Here is a 5,472-nt window from a genome sequence, read left to right as displayed (position 1 = left end):
TTTATGATATTTTAGGATACAAATATGACACATGTCATCATTTAAATGGGTAGGAGGATTGGTAGGATCAAAGGGTAGGAGGATATTTAATTTCTCCCCACTAAATGAGTGATACAAATGCCCAACTTGCACCAGAAAAGAAAAAAGTACAATTTCAACAAAGTAATTATTAATGAGTTGGGTTACTTGGATCAAAGTTTAGTTATTGTAAATTTTTCTATAAACATATGTTTTGTTTTATTTTTATATATTAATATCTACCGAGGCCGGATCTAGGGTCTGGAATTAGAGGTATGCACATCTCCATCCATATTTGATATTCTCGCTTTTTTTATTTAGAGATTCCTCATAATAGTCAACTTGGAGATTCGTCGGTGAAATTGGGTGAGAGTTTCGGGTTCCCTATTGGATAAGAGGTTTTTTTTTTTTTTTAAATTCTTAATCCATCGGTTTAGAGAATTCTACTAATATTAATATTACTATAAGTAATTTTGAATTTGAATATATTTCTACAAAGTGTTACATTAACAGTTTCTCGAGTCTAAAAGATACAAAATTGATTCTTTTTTATTAACTTAAAATTGATTAATAAAGAACATGCAAACACGTGTACCCCATGTACGTGCCGTACCGATGAATATTCATAAATCAACGTTTATTCGAAATAGTAGAGTGGGCATCAAAACACCGTTTTAGTTATAACTTATAAACGAAAGTATATGCAACCATATGTATATACCATATGCATAAAAACTTGTACCTTGTGGGGTATTTAAATCCACTAAAAGCGAAAGTATGTTGTTCTAAGTACATATTTGTCTCATTTGTGCAAGTTGAAATGAGTCATGGGACCTTGTGAATGTGGGCGTTGAAATTGGAAAAGCAAAGCATGTCATTAGCTCATCAAATTGTTGCAATAAACTACATTGTTGGCGATTAAAAAGACTCACATGGCATGTGAAAGACATTGATTGTAACACATAGTGATTAGCCTCAAAGTTGGGCCACTTTTTCCCATCGATAAACATTTTGACACATTACAATACCATTACCATATATTATACGGTGTTTTGTTTATAACCCTTGAAGGATCATTAAATCAGGTTTGAATATGTTTTTATGCGATCATGTTTTCACCACGTATACTTGTGAATCCATACTTTATTTATTATTAGGTGTAAAACCCGTGGGAACCACGGGTAAAATAAATTTTATTTTTCAATCATATTTATTCTTAAACAAAAAAATAAACACATAAATAAAATAATTTATGTGGACTGTTAAATATTAAAATGGTGTGAAGATAAAATGCTAACTTTCATTGACTGATGTTGGAATTCCACCAGCGAAATATTTTTTGTTTTGGAATCCTCATATTGGACGGAATTTTTATTGTAAAGTGATAAAAAATTATTTATCAAAAAATTAATCGGATAACAAAATTTAGATCTTCATTTGAAATAATTGCTTGTTTTGGATATTATTTTATTTTGGTTTACATTCATTTGAAATAATTGCTTGTATTGCATATTATTTTATTTTGGTTTACATTTAGGTTCAAACATACAAAAAATACCCAAATTATATAAAATCATTATAATCAATTTTGTACCCAAATTATATAAAATCATTATAATCAATTTTGATTTTTGAATGTGGTACTAGGTGAGCCAAATGTCCCTTTCGTCCTAAAAGTTCTTGAAGCACATCAAAGCAAACTTGAACTTCAAATAAAAAAAACAACTTCTTAAAGCATTCTAGTTTGAATACATACCAAATTATGCCACTTTAAAATAAAATTTCCACTTCTAAAAATCATAATAGCAAAGTATAATGCTATTACCCTTATAATTTCAAACCAAATTCTTCTATCTTTTGGCCTTTGAATATCAAAAATTCCAGTTTTAATATCACTTTATTTAGATAAATCCAAAATTTGAGAAATATCATGAATATTGAATTCTTTTTTCATGATTTTTTACTTTACGGCCAAAATACCCTTATCTGTCAAAAGCACCAAAACCATCCCAAGACTATTCACATTCTTTTGCTCCAACATGTGCCTCCATTTTGAAGGGCTAGTAAAATTTTCCCATCTGATTAGTAACATGGAGTTAGCAATTAAGAAAAGCGCATTCCGTAGAAAAATTGCAGATCTTATGTCAATATTAGATAGATAATTTACCTTAAAAAATAGAACCTTATCCATATGTTGCGACTTGAACTTCCACCATTGTCTTTATATTCAACAAAAAGTATATTGTTTCAATTACTTGCAGATTTTAATACAATTTAATAACTTGTGATAAAAAAGGACCAATTACATGGCCACCTAATAAACTCTCCAAAAAAGTCAGGAGGCAAGTATAGAGTTCTTGGATTATAATTTTCATTACCAGAGGATCTCTTCTTGGCATCCTTCCGGATTCTACTCAATAAAAAGTTTTCATCAATACAATATAATACCAAAAGACTAACATAAAAATCAATTAAACTGTATTTTTGTATAAAGTACAAAGAGAAAGGAAGAAAGCGGCATTATTGAATCCATCATAAACTTTAAGGTATTTACTTAAAAAAACTGATATTGCTGAAACCTGAATAAACCAATAGAAAATAATAAAACTACAAGCATTAGTTTTAATCTTCTGCAAATAAAAAAGAAAATACAAGTTTACCTCTTTATGTCTTTTTATTGAAATGTATCCAGCCAAAACACCAATCTTCCTATTGATTTTGTTATGAAGACGATATTTCCTCAAAACCATTGTTGTAACCTTTAGCTCTAAGCGTATGGTTTGGAACCTAATGGACCAAAATCACTACCATTAAGGATAACCTTTGGCAAACTGGTATTTTAACTTCATAATTATACAAAGAGAGAACCTTGGGAACAATATGCAACAACCAAAATACAAATCACGATGTTTTTGTAGGGGATAAGATTTATCAAGTTTGCATTTAGGCAAAGAAAAACAATATGAAGTTATAGAAATTTTAGTGTTTTGAGTATAAGAATTCCCACGCGAATTTGGAAACTCCATGGGAACGCATAATTCAAGGTTAGTTGAACTAATTTTGATCTAATTCCAATTCAAACCCTTGAATTTCATCTTCCAAGCACTATTACGATTCAGATGATCCTTATATGCATTCTAATTCAGAATCACTTATACGTGCTAAAGTTGTGAACTTCAAGCCTACAACTTATTCTAAAAAGCATACACAATAATTATAACCAAACTAAATTGACATATACGAGGGTGGAATAGAGGAATACCTCGATGACAGAAGAGCTTGAGGATGTGAAACTAGACCAAGCAATGTACAAACCTCATTAATGTTTGCGATTGAACGAAGCTCAAGAGCTACAAATGAAAACAGAGAACCAGAAGAAGAAGTTGATTGAAGAGTTTGAATCAGCGGAAACAAAATCAATATACACAAATTCGTTTGTTGAAGTTCTGATTTATTGGTTTCAGTTTGCAATGTTGAGCGTTAATTTTGGAATAGATTAGCAATCATATTTGCTCTGATCTTCCGTTTGAAAACCAAAATCTTGGTGAAACGCTCTGTGATACCTTCTCCGATTTCTTATGATTTCACTTAACGGTTCGTTTCGAACACCGTTCTTGACACATTATAATACAATTACGATATATACGGTGTTTGTAACCCTTGAAGGATGATTAAATTAGGTTTGAGCATGTTTTTATGCGACCATGTTTTCACCACGTGTACAAGTGGATCCAAACTTTATTTTTTATTATTATTATTAAATCAGGTTTAAGCATGTTTTCATGCGACCATGTTTTCACCACGTATATTTGTGGATCCATATTTTATTTATTTATTTATTATTATTATTATTATTATTATTATTTTGGTGGGGACCTAAAAGCAAGCATCAAAGTTATGGTGGTTGAACACAAACTTTAAAACAAAAAAATAGGAGTTGAACAAAACCTTTAAAACAAAAAAAAAACATATATAAACAAGTGTTTATTTGGTTAAAAAATACGACATATTAAGAATCTAAATAAGATTAATAATACAAAATATAATTTTTATATTGTTCATTAAAGTGGTTTTTGTCGATATATTTTGTCTTTGGAGGTAAATCAACAAAGTAATATAAATGGACAAACGAAATTGAAATAAATGTAATACATAATAATTAATTCACAAGAAAAACATATTTAAATGTTGATTACAACGTATTACAACCACAAATTGTGGAGATTGGCATTTGCAATTGCAGTGTTTAAAGACAAAAGTTTCCTTGGAATTGATTTATCCATAGAGAAATGAAATATCCTTCTATTATTTATTCATATTATCTTCCTACATATTTAAGATTATGACACTTGTCATATTTAATAAAATTAATAAATATTTATTATATTTGTCAATGACTCAATTGTCATCATCTAAAAATAATAGGAGAATGAATATGAAGAAAAAAATAGAAGAATATTTAATTTCTCCTGTTGATAATATATACAACAATCAATCAAGAATAAATATTTATTATGACGAAATTCATATGCTCTCATCTTGATTCCAAATATGAAGACGAATATGTATTTTCTCTAACCCTCAAATTTATTTATGGTGATGTATATTTAGGCTGCCAAATGGTAGTTAATAAACGTCTTCCCTCGATTAATTGCTAAAAACCTAAAAATAACTGTTTTAACAGTTAGAACAGTTTTAACAGATTTAATTATTAATATAACCTTTGACAAATAATTATATATTAATTTAAGCTAAATAATGAACATTTTTCAACCCAGTCCTTTTAACCTAAGTTGTATTCATTTTATTAAGACTACATAAAGCTTTATAGTGAAAGAAAATGTTTCATTTTGTTTGTAATCGTCCCACAATGGTAATTTTCATATATAAAGTTTCAAGAAATACTTTTTTGTAAACTAATATTTTAGGCATGTTTTTTTAAATCATAAAACTAATGAGTCACTAAATATATTTGTAACATTGTTTTAACAAGACACTACTGAAAATGACTTATACTTTTGTATCAGTAGAAACTTAATTAGTAGGAATTAAACTAACTACTCGATAAATAAGATTAGAGTTGGTTGTTCTCTAGTCTTTATCAAACATCAATGCAATTATGAAATAGATGCTAGTCGTTTATAATATGCATGTTGAACAACAATGATGAAGTTCCATCTTCATAAGTATTTTCTTTTAGTAGTAAAAAATGTTAGGATAAATTTTTATATTAATTGACACACATCACCGCCTCAAAAAGTTCATTAACACTTATGTAATCTAAAAGTTACTGGAAGATGAAGCATTTACATCGAGAAATTATTTATCTGATGATCTAGTTCCTTTAAATGTGACAACTTGAAATTTTTTATCTTGTAAAGTCAATTCAATCAACCAAAAGCCAGACTTAATTCTATTGTCTTTTAGCCTTGTTAGGTGTCATTCTAATGAGTT

General features: G+C 28.6%; 1 long non-coding RNA gene across 1 annotated transcript; it reads right to left on the bottom strand.

Moving 5' to 3' along the window:
- Positions 1 to 1,682: 1,682 nt before the first annotated feature.
- LOC128128111 (uncharacterized) lies at positions 1,683 to 3,716 on the bottom strand. Its single transcript, XR_008225748.1, has 4 exons — positions 3,281 to 3,716; positions 2,679 to 2,805; positions 2,186 to 2,237; positions 1,683 to 2,096 (listed from the first exon to the last, which is right to left on the bottom strand). It is a non-coding gene; the product is annotated as an uncharacterized LOC128128111 (long non-coding RNA).
- Positions 3,717 to 5,472: the final 1,756 nt, after the last annotated feature.

This window comes from Lactuca sativa, chromosome 8 (genome assembly GCF_002870075.4).
Source record: "Lactuca sativa cultivar Salinas chromosome 8, Lsat_Salinas_v11, whole genome shotgun sequence".
Lineage (NCBI taxonomy): Eukaryota > Viridiplantae > Streptophyta > Magnoliopsida > Asterales > Asteraceae > Lactuca > Lactuca sativa.
Note: the sequence above shows the minus strand (reverse complement) of the source record. Positions and strands in the feature narration are given on the sequence as shown.